Below are 18,186 nucleotides of genomic sequence, written 5' to 3' on the forward strand. Positions count from 1 at the left end.
CGATAGTCTTGCTCTTGCAATTTACAACCGCATCGTGCATGGTCAACCAATCCAAACCAAGAATAACATCGAACTCATCGAATGGCAAAAGCATTAAGTCCGCGGAAAACAAGAACCTCGGAACACTAGGGACTTTTCTTGCACACTTTGTTAACAAGCACGTAATGACCCAAGGGTTTGACACCGAATTACAAACTCAATGAGACTCAATGGGCAAAGTCTTCTTCGGATGCTAAGGTTTCACATATATAAGAATGAGTAGAACCGTGGTCAATCAAAGCAATTACATTTGTATTGAAAAGAGTGAAAGTACCGGTAATAACATCCGGAGAGGCAAGATCCTCGCGTGCGCAGTATGGCATAAGTCCTAGCAGAGCACGAGCCTCGATCGATGGTAGCATCTCTAGATCCTCTCGACCGCCAACGACATTGCCCATATTTCTAGGTGGCCTACCTCGGCGATGGTAGCACCGGGTTTGCACTCGACTTGCATTCTGCTCATGCATCCTCGGGCAATCCTTCATAAAATGGTCGGCCGATCCACACTTATAGCAGAGAGCGATCACGAAACCAACAGCTCCCGAATGCCATTTGCCACAATGTGGACACTCCGTCCTCTCTCGGCGATCATTTCCGCCACCGCAATCGAGGTGACTCGTGTGGTCACAGGGGTCGATCGCGTCCTCGTCTAGAAAATCCCAAACGCCTCTAGACCGGCTCGCATCATCTCGAAATCTCTTCGATGCTTGTTGAAGAGACTTTCCGAGGACCTCTTCGAATTCTCCAATCCCCACATCAGCTTTTTGTTTCTCCTTTCTAAGCTCTTCTACTTTACAAGCTCGCTCAACAAGTACTACGAACTCTCGATCTCGAGAATGCCAACAAACATCCTTATATCATCATTCAGCCCATCCTCGAAGCGTTTGCACATAATAGCTTCGGACGAAATGCATTCTCGCAGCGGCTAAGCCTCACAAACTTTCGTTCAGTAGTCGAATCGGACATAGAACCTTGCTTAAGATCAAGGAACTCCCTCCGCTTTTGGTCGATGAATCTCGATCGATATACTTTTTTCTAACTCGGTTAGAAAGAATTCCCAAGTCACTTGCTCTCTAGGCACCACGTAAGTCGAGTACTCCACCAATAGTAGGCGGACTCGTAGCAAGGAGATGGTACACTTTAAGCACTCATCGGGTGTACAGGATAGCTCATCAAGCACCTGGATAGTGTTATCTAACCATAATTCAGCTCGCTCGGCATCATCATCATCCGTAGCCTTAAATTCAGTGGCCCCATGTTTTGAATCCTATCGATCTGGGGCTTACCGACCTTATTGGGTCACCACCGGAGGTATTGTAGGTGCGGGGTTGCATTCGTCGGGAATGGAGGTGGTGGAACAAGTGTTGGTTCGAATGTATTGATTAAACCATTCGCTCATCACACTATAAAAGGCTTGCTTAGCCTCGTCATTAGGATTGCTGGCCATAGGTTGAGAGTCCGCCGGCGCTGTCCCTTCTTGCGCGAGCAAAGCGCCACACTCTCCACATCATCAGCTATCGCTTCGGTTGGGATCGGGATCCATTGCTATAAACAAACATGAAGTCAAATTGTCGAATTCATCACACTATCGATTCATCATTTAATGGCATGTATAGCTAGACCCCAAACACATCACGGTAGTCCTAGAATCGACTAAACCGTGGCTCGATACCAATAAAATTGTAACACCCCAAACCCGAGACCATCGCCGTGTCGGACCCGAGGGTTAACAAACCAAGTTCACATGTTTTTGCCCACCAATTTGACATTTCCAGTCAGGCTGGAAAACTGCGTCACTGTCGCCTTAAAAATCATATCTCGAGTTTCAAAACTCGGAAACTGGTTTCGTAAATTTTCCCTGAATTTAGACTCATATATACATCCATGGATTTATTTCTAGGATTTTTAGTCGGGCCAATTGGTACAGTTTATTAGTTAAAGTTACCCAAGTTACAGGGATCGACTGCTCTGACCTTCGCGCGGTATAACTTGAATATCTCTCTGCACAGGGCTTTAATGCTGGTGTCGTTTGTTTCTAATGAAACTAGACTCAAAATGGAATCTGTACATATAAGGTATATCTCCTAATTCTTTTGGATAATTTATAGTGAATTTTTAAAGTTGCGACAGGGAACCCAGAAACCATTCTGGCCCTGTCTCACAATAGCTTTAATATCTCTTAACCTGTAACTCCTATGACCGTTTCGTTTCTTCCATATGAAAATAGACTCATCAAGGTTCATTTACATAGCTTATTCACTATTTGATTCCATTCCTATGAATTATGGTGATTTTTCACATTCACGCCACTGCAACTGGCAGCATCTGTTTTAAGGTAGGACTTACCTATTTGGTAGTCTCCATGATTCAACTAATCTTGCCATACATAGGTTCATATATGATCATTTTAACCATGCCAATGGCTGATCATATGACCAACATTCCCATTTCCAAACCATAGCCACATCATGACCCCAAATATATATACATACAACCCACAATAAGTCTAAGTTCATGCTCCCTTTTCGAGCCATTTTCGCATGGCCATACAAACTTACATTACAACGTATTTAACAAACAAGAGGTAGTCCTATACATGCCATCTCAAGTTCAACCAAAATTTATACCAAAATGGAGGCTTGATAGTGTGGATGACTTCGACTTCAACGATCCCAAATCCGATTGCCTCGAGCGAAATCTAGAAAACTAAGAGCCAAAGCAACGGGTAAGCATTTTTATGCTTAGTAAGTCTCAAGGAATATAATGAACTATAATTTACAGCAATACATTCACATAGCCAAATGCATCATTTCATTAATACACATTCTTACTTCATACTTCATCATTGTATAAGTTCGCAAAGCATCAATCAATTCAATAACTGAAATTCATTAGTCGATTGAGCGAATGTTGCTCAAACACGTCGACTTTCCAATGCACATATAACGTACCTTATCCTTTGGGCTGTCCGAGTGTACTAATTAAATTCATTTCAGCAACCAACACTCACCTCCAGCCCAAGATTCTTGAATATAACCGGATATAATCACGTGCACAAATGCCTTCGGTCTTAGCCCGGATAGAATAACTCATACGAATGCCTTCGGCCTTAGCCCGGATATAACCACTAGCACAATTGCCTTGGTCTTAACCGGATATAATTTCCAGCATAATTGTCTTCGGCTTAGCCCGATATCATTCAATTTCTCATGCACACATACATCAATAATCATTGGACATACATATTTCATTTTCGTTACTAAGGCTCAAACACAATTAATATCATTAGCATATTCGCCGGGACTTAGCCCGTGGAATTCAAATACTCATACACACATAATCAATAATCATACACATCCATATTTCATCTCACATAATTCAAGTAAGGTCACTTCTTGAGGACTTACCTCGGATGTTGTCGAACGGCTTTTTTCGCTATTCGATCACCTTTTCCTTCCCTTGTCCAATTGTGGCCCTCTTGGCTCTTGAGCTAATTCAAACAAATTCAATTTATTAAAACCTCATTGTGCTTGCTTATGGCCGAATATGACAAGGATTTTAGATGGTCATATGGCCACTCTTTAGCTTGAATACACAATGGTCATGCACATTTTATACTACATCAAGCAATTCAATACAATTTGTTTGAACATCAAGGAAATGCTAAGGCCTTCAATGGGCTACCCAAGGCGAATATTCATGTACTTGTTGAGGTCAAAATTTGCACTTAATACCTCACAAAAACAGCATGCAATCTACTAATTAATGCTTGCACATTGTGGCCCAAAACTTATAATATAGCATCAAGCACTTATATGTGTGCTAGGTCAATTGTGCTTGCAATTTCACAAGCATTCTTCCACATTTTCTTCTTTAAATCAATATATTCATCACTTAGTTCATAACCAAACAAAATGTGCAATCATATATATGCATATATGAGCATGGCGAATTTTCAAAGTGTCCATAGCCATCCAAAACACAAACTTTTAACTAACATGCAAGAAGCATGAATCATGCTCAAGAATGCATCATGGCCAAGTATGACAATCATGCTCCTTTTCAACTTTAATCATGATAAAACAAAGAGAAAACTCAAAATCTTACTCATGAGTAGAAAATCCATCATTGCATGCATCATCATCAAGCTTCACACTTAGCATGCAATGGCTTTATCACTATAACAACTTTGGCCAAATACCATTTCCATGGCATACCAAAGATTTGAGCCATGGCTAACATGCACATCAAGTTAGCAACCAAAACATGCATGAAACTCCCAACACAACCTCATACATACCTTAATCTTGATGCAAACTTAGCCAAATCTCCTTCTAGATCTCTTCCAAACCAAGCATGAAGCAAAAATCCTCCTTCTTCCTTAGTTTTGGCTCAAAGAAAGGATGAACAAAATTTTTTTCTTTCCTTCTCTACAACTCACGGCAATGGGGTATGCCACTCTCTCACACACATTTTTTTTCATTCTTTTCTTACCCATGCTTATTTGTTTACTATTTCTCCCTAATGCCCAACAAAACATGTTTCATGACATGTTTGACCCATATTTCTTTGTCATGGCGGCCATTACTTGTAAAAGGGGAATTTGACATGCAAGTCCATTATTTTGCATGCATGCTTTAATTAGTCATCACCTATTTTCCTATCGTACTTTCAAAGTTCACTACTAAGTCCTTTCTTATAATTTAGCACCTAATTAATAAAAATCGAGACACGAAATATTTACGCATACCAATTCCACATACAATAAGTACGGAATATAACACTTAATTATTCTTGTGACTCGGTTTCGTGGTCCCGAAACCACTCTCCGACTAGGGTCACATTCGGGGTGTCACAGAAGTGTCCCTAGACCGGCCTAAGTCATCTTTAAATTTCTTCGATGACTGTTGAAAGGGCTTTCTTGATGATCTCTTACAAAACTCCATTGCTCCCACATCAGCTTTTCTTTTCTCCTTACTGAGCTCCTCGGCTTTGCAAGCTCGCTCGACAAGCACCAAAAATTCTCGGATTTCTAAAATGCCAACATACAGCTTTATATCATCATTCATTCCATCTTCAAAATGTTTACACATCACAGCTTCTGAAGAAATGCATTCTCGCGCGTACCGGCTAAGCCTCACAAATTTTCGTTCATAGTCGGTAACCGACATGGAACCTTGTTTGAGTTCAAGAAATTCTTTCCATTTTTGGTCAATGAATCTCTGACTGATATACTTCTTTCGAAACTCGGTTTGGAAGAACTCCCAAGTTACTTACTCTCTGGGCACAACAGAAGTCAATGTATTCCACCAATAGTAGGCAGAATCGCGTAGCAAGGAGATAGTACACTTTAGGCACTCATCGGGTGTGCAAGATAGCTCATCGAGTACCCGGATAGTGTTGTCCAACCAAAATTCAGCTTGCTCGGCATCATCGCTGTCCGTAGCTTTAAATTCAGTAGCCCCGTGTTTTCGAATTCTGTCAACTGGGGGCTTATTTGACCTTATTTGGTTAGTTACCGGAGGTATTGTAGGTGCGGAGGTTGTATTTGTCGGGAATGGAGGTTGTGGAACAGCCGTATTTGTTCGAATGTATTGGTTGAACCAATCATTCATCACGCTATAAAAAGTTTGCCTAGCCTCATCATTCGGATTGCTAGCAATAGGTTGAGAGTCCGCCGGCGCTGTCCCTTGTGTGGGAGCAGGCGCTACACTCTAAAGATCATCAGCTACCGCTCGGTTGGGATCGGGATCCATTACTATAAATAAACACATTTGCAAATGTCAGAAATCACCACACTATCAAATAATCACAAAATGGCATGTATAGCTAGATCCAAACGTATTACGGTAGTCCTAGAATCGACTAAACCGTAGCTCTGATACCAATAAAATTGTAACACCCCGTGCACCCGAGACCGCTGTCGGAGTTGGACACGAGGGGTTAATGACTTAATTCACTTATTTGCACAAATCCATTTTAAATTTCCAGACGAGTGGCTAACTGCGTCCACTGTCGCCTTTAAAATCATATCTCGAGTTCCAAAACTCGAAAACCAGTTCCGTAAATTTTTCTTGAAACTAGACTCATATATCCATATACAAAGTATTTTCTAGAATTTTTGGTCAAGCCAATTAGTACATTTTATTAGTTAAAGTCTTCCCTGTTACAGGGTTCGACTATTCTGAACTTTGCGCATTACGACCTGGATATCTCTCGGAACAGGGCTTCAATACTGATGCCGTTTGTTTCTATAGAAACTAGACTCGAAAAGAAATCTGTACATATATGGCATGACTTTTAATTATCTCTGGTTAATTTATAATGAACTTCCATAGTCGGAACAGGGAATCCAGAAACTGTTCTGGCCCTGTTTCGCGAAACTTAAATATCTCATAATATATGGTTCATATGATCATTTCGTTACTTTCCTATGAAAATAGATTCATCAAGGTTCGATTACATAATTTATTCACTATTTAATTCCATTCATACTATTTTTTAGTGATTTTTCACATTCACATCACTGCTGCTATCAGCATCTATTTTTAAGGTAGACTTTACCTATTAAGTAGTTTCCATGATTCAACTAGCCCTTTTGCATATATAGCACAAAATATGATCACGATTAACCATTCCAATGGCTAATCGTTCCCAAACATTCCCATACCTCTTAATGAACATCATCCAAGACGATTATAATATTAAGCAAAAAGTGTATATAAGCCATTTTCGCATGGCTATCCAAATTTATACAAAACCAAAGGGTCCATGACCAACAACAAAACGGGTAGTCCTATACATGCCATTTCAAAGTTCAACCAAAAGTGTACCAAAAGGGGCTTTGATAGTGTGGGCAACTTCGACTTCGACACTCCCGAGTCCGTTAGCTGATGAACCAAAATCTATAAAACAGAGATTCAAAGAACGGAGTAAGCATTTAATGCTTAGTAAGTTTTGAGCAATGAAATTAGGCTCAACTGAAGTATAGCATTCATATAACTAAACGGATAATTTCACATACACATATATTCTCAAAAATCAGTCCTACTTCACATTTCCAACCCTTATATTCATACATAAGGGATCGACTTAACCAAAAACCTAAGCTCCTTAATCGATCGAAATAATACTATTTAAGAGGAATCAATTAATCCAATGCATGTACAACACATACCTTGTTGTTGAGTTTTTACGAGCGTATTAATTGAAATTACTATAGCAGATCGCACATTCCCAAACTCAAGTAATCTTCGGGATTTAACCGAATATAATACTTGCACAAGGCCTTCGGGTCTTAGCCCGGATATGGTCACTAGCATATATGCCTTCGGGACTTAGCCCGGATATAGTCGCTAGCACAAATGCCTTGGTCTTAGCCCGATATAGCAACTTCGCATCGAATGCCTTCGGATCTTAGTCCGGTTATAGTCACCTAGCACAAGAGCCTTGGGACTTAGCCCGGATATCATTCAATAACCATGCACATATATCAATAAATCATGACACATCCATATTTCATTTTCATTACCAAAGCTCAAATACAAAACACTTATCACACTTACAAATTTCGCTCAATAGCCACATACAAAGGGCATGATTTTGATTTACTTAAGACATAATCTAATCGAATCATAATCTAAGCTCCATTACTCAAAACTTACCTCGGATGTTGTCGAACGATTTCATGACTATTCGATCACTTTTTCCTTTCCTTATCCAACTTTGGTCCTCTAAGCTCTTGAGCTAATTCAAACAAATTTAACTTATTAAAGTCTCATTATGCTAGCTTATGGCGAACATGACAATGAATTTGATGGGTCATATGGCCACCTTTAGTTCAAATACAAAATGGTCATAGGCATTTTTAATCACATTGAGCAATTTAGTACAATTAATCAAACATTTCCTCATGTGCACCTTTATGACCAAATACACACATCATTAACCTAATATCAATTAACTAAGCACTTAACAAATTCTCCTTGAGCCGATTTTCTAAGTCAAGATAGGATCATCATTATGCTTACCTACAGCCGAATGTACAACATCAATCTATGCATTCATTCGTGTGGCCGAACATGCATGTCTATGTTGAGGCCGATTGCATACTTAATACATTCTACAAGTATGGTCACTTGTATTGACCAAATACCATTTTGTTTCAAGTTCAAAACTTGGCTAATACACATATATGCACTATTAAAGCATCCTCTCCATTCCATCAATTCAACACATGCATTACTCATCAATATACAAAATTATATTTGGCCTTAGCACACCTCTTGCTGGTCGAATTTTTCTCCATCTAGCAACATTTTATGTACTATGCCGAACCAAAAAGATCAAACACCTAGCTTAATCATTTCCAAAACACTTCACCGGCCTTTGACCAAGACTTTAAACAAAGTCTATGTTCTATTATCACACATATGGGCATTATTAGTTCAAAGTTTTAACAAGATTAATTTCTTTGATCTTAACCTAAATGACAACCCCATTGTTCATCTAGATTTAGCATGAAACAAACACCAACCAAGAAAACAACACCCATGGCGAGTATCATCTTCATCACATAGCAAGATTTAAACCATGGGCTAGGTAGAACTCAAACTAACATAAAAAATATGCATGAATCTCATGGAACAACATCAAACTTACCTTAACCTAGCTACAAGCATGGCTGAATCTCTTCAACATTTCCTCCTTTCTTTCCTTTTGAATTTCGGTCAAGAAGAATGAAAAAGGATGGACATTTTTTTTTCTTTGTTTTCATCATTTTCCTTTTTCCATTTCTTTATTACTAGCTTTTTATTTTATTGTTTCCTACATACCACATTAGCACACCATGCTTAAAATATGCTATGCCCCATAGCATGGCCGGCAACTAGCTCAAATATTGGGCAATTTGACATGCAAACCCACCATTTCTATAACATGCATTAATAGGCCACTTTACATTTGCCTATCACATTTCTAAATTTTCTCACATAAGTCCTATTTACTAAAATTCACCTACAATTAAACAAAATTCACATATAAAATTTTCACACATGCATATATACATATAATAAGCATCAAATATGACAGCTAATTATTTTTATGACTCGGTTTTGTGGCCCCGAAACCACTTCCCGACTAGGGTCACATTAGGGCTGTCACATAAGCAAATTATTACAATTTGCTCTTAAATTTCCAAGTCCAAACACTTATGAACTTTCCATTTGAGTTTAAAACATATCATGGCCACATCATAGCTTATTAAATCAACTCATTATGTCCTATTACGATTGAATTTACTCAACGTTTAATCACTTAAAACTTACCTCGGAAGTGGTCGATTTACTAGATATCCACGGCTATTCGCTTACTTTCTCTTTCCCTATCCGACTTTGATCCTCTTTGCTCTTAAGCTTAAGTAAAACAATAGATTTGCTTAAGTACTTAACTAATATTATTCACTTAACAATCACATTTGGCAATCACATATCATTTAATCTATATCTAAAACAATAGATTTCAATATGTATCATATTTAATAAAACATGCCATGACTCGATTTCATGCTTATTTAATTTATATCTAATTCACATTCACAAGCAAAGAGTCACTTAATTTATCATGCTTTCTTATACATGAATTTAATCATATTGCGAATGTCCTTATGTGTACATGGTACATACATAAGGCATATATATATATACCTATATATGACCATTACAATTTAAACATTTAATCATAATCGGCAAGCTTTATTTCAACTATTTAAGGTGCAAACCAATTATGTTATTCATTAACATTTCGTCGTATTAAATCTTTGATTAACCAATTTAACACATACCAAAATCCAATCATACATCTAACCTTTATCTCAATACCAAACCGAGTTATAAGATTATACATTACACTAAGCATATCATTAAACATACCTATTCAATTTAGCTAATTTCATAGACGATTAATCACCTTACCCCACATTACTCAATACCGAATATTAACCCAACATCTTAAGCATAATCACCATGAAACTTACCTTAATACACATTTTATCCCATTGCCGAATACATATATATATCATCAAATAAATATTTATTCACATAACAACAATTCATTCACATCTCTATAAATGATCATAATCGGACATTATAAACAAATAAACTAGTTTAGCATTCAAATTCTTCTAATCATTCCTCAATCACTTACTCAATGAAAAACAATCCAAGCACATCAAAGCATAGTCGAATGTATCATTCTTCTTAAATTCAAAAATAAATGCATGGGCTAACTTCAAAATCTATTTAACAACTCAACTTTACCAAAGTTATCAAGAAATTAAGCCAAACATACCTCCAATTGCTAATATAATTGCCATATGTCTAAGGGCCCCCTTTTGTTCTTCTTTGATCCTAAGAATTGGCTATTGAGAGAAAGAATGGATAAAACTTTGTTTTCATCCCCTTTTTTTTTCCCATTATAAAACTTTATTTCATATTTTATAAGTCTTTATTTAATTCTTTAACAAAATGTATATAATATCATTTATTAGCCATCATTACAACAAATAAAATACATATTTTCTCACCTAAAACCATCATGGTCGGCCATTATCATGAAAAATGGGGACTTTGACATGCAAGTCCCCATATTTAATCCATGCAACAATTTGGCCATTTTAAAAATTAACCAACACATTTTCAATGTTTCTCACATAAGCCCTTTTGATTAAATTCGCATTCAATTGACAAAATCAAAGCTCAAAATTTCACACATAAATTGTAACATAAAATAGACATGAAATTTAACAATCAATTATTTGTGTGACTCGGTTTTGTGGTCTCGAAACCACTTTCTGACTAGGGTCAAATTAGGGATGTCACAAGTCTGATCTGTTTCTGTTTAGTAATACCCTATGAATCTATTCCGGCGACGGATAAGAGTATAGGGTGTTACAATATGTATGTATGTATTGTGTTTTTTTTTCTTAAGAACAAGTCAAATAACATAGAACTTAATTATTGCAACGAAGAATAAAACATAGCTAAGCAATTAATTCAAATCAAATCTGGACAAAAATAGGGATCAAATTAGGGGATTTCAACAATAATGGTTTATGGCTTAATATTGAGGGTAAATCAATGAATGGCTTGTTAGGCTCAAAGGGGTTCACTAAGAGTTAATTATGAAGGCAGGCTTTTGTGGAGTAAGTGGGTTAAACCTAAGTGCGTTTATCATCTCGACATATCAAATCAAATGGTGTGGTTTTGACATGCATAATCAAGCAAGTTCTAGAATAACAAATCAATATTGACTCACTCATAATAAAAGTGAGCGTGAAACAAATAACATATACTCTAAAGGCTCAAGATCTCACAAAAATTATGGCTTTTTGATGTTTAAACTTGTGAATTTCAACTCAAGATTTGGGGAAACAACCTAAAAATTTTTAATTCTCAAAAATCAACTTATCATGCTTGATTCCCTAATGTCTTAAAGTTTAAACAATCAATGCATAAATGCCTATGTTTTAATTCAAGACATATGAATAAAAATCATAACTTAATCAAAATTCATTCTAATAGTGGTATGAGAAGATCACATGAGAACAAGACAAAATTTAGGGATTTCTGATAATGATATAAAAGACCCCCCCACACTTAAGATGTACATTGCCCTCAATGTACAAAGATAAATATATTGAAAAATCTAGATCTATAATCATAAGATAGGGAGAGAAGTGAAACTTCCTGAATGATGAATGAACTCCTTGAATTAGAGTTATGAAGAATAATAAGCCAAGGCAATGATGAGAGTGGAGAAGGATACTCTGGTGGTGGTAGAGGTTCATTAGTCCATAAGTCCATAAGTCCTGCGCCAAAAGAATATTATATCTGGTAGTAGCTATCGTCGTGATCAAGCAAGACATGGCAGTCGTGGAGAACCTTTTCCAGTAGAGTTTTTAGTTCCTAAGTGATGATGAGCTTTAGAGCTCTTTATTACCGTGATAAAATCAAGAACTCTTTTAGGAAATATAAGAAAGCATAATTACTCGTAATGAAATAGCCAAAACTATAAATTATTCAATAAAAATTATAGAACCTAAAATTAAAATAATATTAAAGGAAAATAAAATAAAAAGTACTAAAAAAGATAAATAAAGATAAAAGTGGAAATAAAAATAAAAAAATAAAAAGTCTTTAAACATCGTTATTGCCGGATGGTTCGTGAGGTGGTGGTGGCAATGAGATGTGAAGGTGCTGACAAATCTGATGAAGAGTAGCATCAATTTGATCAAAACGCTAAAAACACTACTACTCAAATCGAGTAAGGTAATCAGAGATGTCATAGTATGAAGTCGCCGCATGAACTGACGATGGATGAGTGGTAGCTGAGACGGTGGGTCCTCATGACGTGGACGGACATTATCAGTAATGTCGTCTGGGTCCTCCTCCTCGGTGGACTGGACGAGGCGGTACTGAGGAGGGTAGGTTCTACATTATTTTTCGATCATCCTCATATGTAGCATGCTAGAGATGCCCTGTGGGGACATCTGGTCGATGAGAGTGAGGAAGGATGATTGTACCGCTATGTTGAGGAGCCCAAAATGCCAAGCCAATCGAGTCACATAGGGCCCAATAGAGATGACTTATCTCCTATGCTGCTCCGTCTGATGGAGGATGGCGAGGGAAATGAAATAGGCAATGTCTAAGATGTGCCTGTTCGCCATGCTCCACAAGAAATAGACGTCATCAGTGTTGACGACGCCAATGCTCTCTCGTCGTCCTGTCAGAGTGTGGGCCAAGATGGCATGTAGGTATCGCAGGGATGGGGCGAGGGCTGATGCCTTAGAGTGGCTAGGATCATAGGTGGCTGAGGTAGGCATGAGGTCCTCCCAATACTTTGAGGGAGAGTAGTGGATGTGGCGATGGAGGGTGTCGAGTTCATTGTCGTCCATGAACTCCTCCGTGTACAGGCCTAGTGCAATTCCAAACTCCGGTATGCTCAACTGGCACACTAGACCACCAAGGCAAAATTGGACCGTTCCAGGATTGTCAAAGTTTGTCATGACGACTTGAAGATGGAAGGTCGAGCAGAGTTCCATTGTGAGCTCGAGGTATGTTTGCTCGATAATCTCAAAGAAGAGCCCCCACGGTTCAGTTGTTAGGAGGGCTCAGACCGCGTCAGCCATTTGAATTTGTTCAACTGTGGCCCAGTTAATGTAGCGGGCCACACCTAGGGGTCGGGCCCATAATATCTGAAATAGTTCCTCTTGGGGTCCCAAGGGAATCTGGAGGAAAGGGTAACAGATTTCAGTGGTAGGACTCGAGGACGACGTTGCTCCTTTCCTTTTCTTTGAAATGGGGACAGTGGTCTTCTTACCACGTGAGGTTGACATAGTATACCTACAATGGAAAGACGAAATAAAAATAAAATTACTCTCCAACAGTAGCATGGAAAAAAATATGCATGGTAAAACAAATAAAGATACTTCATAGAAGTCATGTACTAAAGAGCATCTATGCTAAAAAAAATAACCCAATCAGATATATTAAGCCATTACTATGAATAGGACTACGGAAATATCTAGTGAATGAATGCATGGGGGTTTGATAAGTATGAAATATGGTGTGGGTAAGCATGAAATCTATGGAAACAAGAAAAATGGATGAATGTAGCAAAATGTATTAACTAAATAGCAAATTTCTTAAACAAAAGCATAAGTATTCTATCATTATAACTATGATTAATTACAGAAAATGAAACAAAATATCATGAAATAAGTAAAAGAATGAAGAGAATAGAGGGAAAAAAGTGAACAAATGCAAGAGGGAGGAGCTTTAGGTCATCGAAGGTGGCATTGTGGTCGGCGCACGGGCGTGGCAGGTAGGGCGTGTGAAGTTACAGTGGCTAGGGTTAAGGATTTTGGGGAAGGGGGTGATGAATAGTGAGGGGTATATATATAGATTTTGAGGCACACGGCAGTGGGCCACGCCCGTGTACCCTAATTTTTGCCCGTGTGTTTCGTAATTTTTTAAATTTTGGCGTGTTCGGCATTCGGCACACCCGTGTTCCTTGGACATATGGGTCCACATGTCCATGTTGGACGGTCGTGTTCTGCTTCATTCACTTCTCCCACGCCCATGTATGGATGTCCACGCCCGTGCTAAATTCTCAGTTTCAACCACGATTTATAGACATGAGCGTGTCGCACGCCCGTGTTGGTTTGACAGACTCACCCACGGCCACGTCGTAGGGCCGTGGCAACTTATCGCATCCCGTGTTACGAAAAAATTTTGCCCTATTTTCACACGGCCATATCGTACGGTCGTGTCTCCTCCTGTGGTGTGAGCACGACCTAAGGCACGCCTGTGTGCCCGGTCGTGTGGATTAGAAAACCTGTGTTTCAATGACTCAGATAGTGATTATATGTCAAAAACTAAAATTTTAAAGAAGTTAACATCGTTAGTGCTCGGGTTGCCTCCCGAGAAGCTCTTATTTATAGTCTAAGCTTGACTTACCTTTCTGTTGCATGGTCATGGTGGTGCGAGGAGTTTACACTCCTCATCCCTGCTATCAATTTTATCAACATAAGGCTTAAGACTAGTACTATTTACCTTATATTTGCCGAATTTGGGATGAATTACCTCAACTGTACCATATGGGAAAATACTAAGTACCATAAGAGGGATTGCTCCATTAGGTTCAGAAGTGGCAATCCGAGGGTCTGCTACATCTAGTAGTACTTTGTCTCCAACCTTAAGTTGATTTGGTTTATCATGAGTCTTCAGTTTATGTGTCTGCCATTCATCTAGTTCCTCTATTTGTAGCCTTCGTTCTTCATAGATAGGTCCTTTGTCGTTACTCGAACATGGCTCAGGTGTGTTCTTTGAACGTGTTTCCTGCCAGGAAGGTTTCACCACATGATCAGTTTTAATTGTATGATTTATATAACCACCTTCAATTTTTGATGTGTTACTCGAATTACGAGCTTGAAGGGTGATTGTTTTGTCTCCCACACGAAGTGTGAGTTCACCTGTGCTAACATCAATTATTGTTCTAGCAGATGCTAAAAAGGGCTTCCCTAAAATTAAAGGAACGTTACTATCCTCTTCTATGTCTAGAACAACGAAATCAACTGGGAATATAAATTTGTCAATTTTAACGAGTACATCTTCAGTAATACCCCTAGGAAATTTGATTGTTTTATCGCTAATTGAATACTCATCCTAGTTTGTTTGGGTTTCCCAAGACCTAGTTGTTTAAACATTTTATAAGGCATAACATTGATACTAGCCCCTAAATCAGCCAAAGCATTATTAACATCTAAGCTACCAATTAAACAAGGAATTGTAAAACTCCCTGGATCTTTTAATTTTTTTGGCCAGCTTATTCTGTAGTATGGCTGAGCAAACAACATTTAGTTCCACATGCGACGCCTCATCCAACTTTCGTTTATTTGTTAAAAGCTCCTTTAAGAATTTGACTCCGTTTGGCATCTGCGAAAGAGCTTTAATGAACAGTAAGTTAATATGTAATTTCTTCAAAAGTTTAAGGAATTTACTGAATTGTTCGTCTGAGTGGTCTTTCCTTGTCGCATTTGGGTATGGTACACGTGGTTTGTACTTTTTACTTACCTGTTTTTGGTTATTGTAGTCCACCTCACCTTTACCTTTACTTACCACAGTTTCTTGCATTGGTTTTGGTTCAGGTCCAACTAACCCTTCCTCATCTTGAATGGTAATTGCATTGAGCTGCTCCCTTAGGTTAGATTCAGTGTAACTCAGCAGGCTACCTTATGGTCGTTCAGATATTAATTTGGTGAGCTGTCCTATCTGAGTTTCTAGCCTTGGGTCGACGCTTGTTGATTCTTAAGTACTGTCTCGGTATGCTGAAAATGAGTTTCTGACACCAAGATGAATTTTGTTATCATCTCCTCAAGGTTCGACTTTTTCTCTTGTTGGCAGGGTGGTTGTTGGAAGCCTGGAGGAGATGGTGGTATCTGATTTCCTTGGCCTCCCCATGAAAATTTTGGGTGGATCCTCCAACCTGCATTGTAAGTGTTACTATAAGGATTAGTTTGAGATTGAGGATTATTACCCATGTAATTTAATTGCTCATTCTCTATGTTGTGGCCATAGGGTGGGTATTCTGAATTGCTTGATCCACCTCCACTTCTTCGCACTGCATTACTGGGTGAACCTGTGAAGAACCAAGAAAACCATCAATTTTTCTATTCAAAAGTTCTACCTGATTAGAGAGCATGGTGACCGAATTGACGTTAAAAACGCTGGCTTTTTTCGTAGGTTTTGTCCTCATGACTTGCCACTGATAATTATTCTGTGACATCTCTTCTATAAATTCATAAGCATTCTCAGGTGTCTTATTATTGATAGTTCCTCCTGTAGCTACATCAATCACCTGTCTAGTCGAAGGATTCAGGCCATTGTGAAACATTTGAACCTATAGCCAGAGTGGTAACCCATGGTGAGGGCACCTTCTTAAAAGGTCCTTGTATCTCTCCCATGCATCATAGAGTGTTTCTAAATCCATCTGCACAAAAGAGGAGATATCATTATGTAATTTGGCTATTTTAGCCGGCGAAAAATATTTTAATAAAAATTTTTCTGTCATTTGTTCCCAAGTAGTGATTGACCCTCATGGTAACGAGTTCAACCACTGTTTAGCTTTGTTCCTCAATGAAAAAGGGAATAACCGAAGGCAAATGGCATCATCAGAAATGCCATTGATTTTAAAAGTGTCACAAAACTCTAAGAAATTCACCAAATGAGCATTTGGGTCCTCGTCCTGCAAACCATCAAACTGAACAAACTGTTGGATCATTTGAATGGTGTTAGGTTTCAGTTCAAATTTATTTGCAGCAACAGCAAGCCTAACTATGCTCGATTCAGTTCCTATTAAAGAAGATTTAGCATAATCATACATAGTATGCAGAGCAGGAATCTGATTTACTAGATCAGCGGCAATTGCAGGAGGTAGTGGATTTTCCTGGTTTTCAGCCATCTCCTCGGTTGAAGTATTGTCCTCTTTCTCTTCCTCTGTGTATCTTAAGCTTCACCTTATTTCTATTCAGTTTCTGCGAACTGTGCGATCAATCTCACTATCAAATAGTAATGGTCCCGACGAGTTTCTTCTAGTCATACACTATAAAAACCTACCAGGAGAGAATAAAAAAAAAATTAGAAAAGAAAATAAAAATTTAAATTGCAAATAAAGTAAAATGGCTAAAGTAATAAAAATCGAGTGTTCCTAAATCTTAGTTCCCCTGCAACGGTGCTAAAAACTTGATACATGATATTCGTGATAGGTTTTAAAAATTTATAATTAATCGTTCTTGAAACTAACTATTATCACGATGAAGGCAAGTGTACCTATCAAAAAGTAGTATAGTTTTAGCAAGACCGGATTGTCGAACCCAAAGGAACCAAGAGTACTAGTAATTATTTTCTTTTTATTATCTAGCCTAAAAATTAAGGGATTTGTTTATCTAAATTAATTAATTAAACTAAGAGTGCACAGAGAGAAATTGGGGAAAAGCTTTTGGGAAAACTCGATCGATTAAGACAATACCCAAGGAAAAATCCACCTAGACTTCACTTGTTATTTGACTCAATCGCATTTATTTATTCATTTGACTTGATCCGTAGAAATCCTAAGTTATATTATTATCTCTCTCGAGACTAATAACGTCTAACCCTAGGTTGATTAATTGAAATCTCTTTCTAATTAACACCTAGTGTTGCATTAACTCGATCTATGGACTCCTTTATTAGTTTCACCCTAATCCGGCAAAATCTTGTCACCCTATCTCTAGGCGTGCAGTCAACTCTGCTTAATTATGACAAATTTACTCTTAGACAGGGACTTTTGCTCCTCTGAATAAGCGCATTAACTTGAATCAATATCCGGGGATATTAAAAATAGAATTAAGAACACATAATTAAGAACAAGTTAAATATTTATCATACAATTCAAATAATAATAACAAGATCCTTCTTAGGTTTCATTCCCCTTAGAATTTAGGGGTTTTAGTTCATAATTATAAAAGAAAACATATTAGAAGAATAATGAATACAAAACATAAATAAAACCCAAAACCCCTGAATGGAAATTGAAAGGAGATCTTTAATC

The 18,186-nt window shown here is 37.9% G+C and overlaps 1 non-coding gene across 1 annotated transcript; it reads left to right on the top strand.

Moving 5' to 3' along the window:
- The first annotated feature begins 16,513 nt into the window (after positions 1-16,513).
- Positions 16,514-16,619, top strand: LOC128281956 (small nucleolar RNA R71). Its single transcript, XR_008272251.1, has one exon. It is a non-coding gene; the product is annotated as a small nucleolar RNA R71 (small nucleolar RNA).
- Positions 16,620-18,186: the final 1,567 nt, after the last annotated feature.

Source organism: Gossypium arboreum, chromosome 1 (genome assembly GCF_025698485.1).
Source record: "Gossypium arboreum isolate Shixiya-1 chromosome 1, ASM2569848v2, whole genome shotgun sequence".
NCBI classification, from domain to species: domain Eukaryota; kingdom Viridiplantae; phylum Streptophyta; class Magnoliopsida; order Malvales; family Malvaceae; genus Gossypium; species Gossypium arboreum.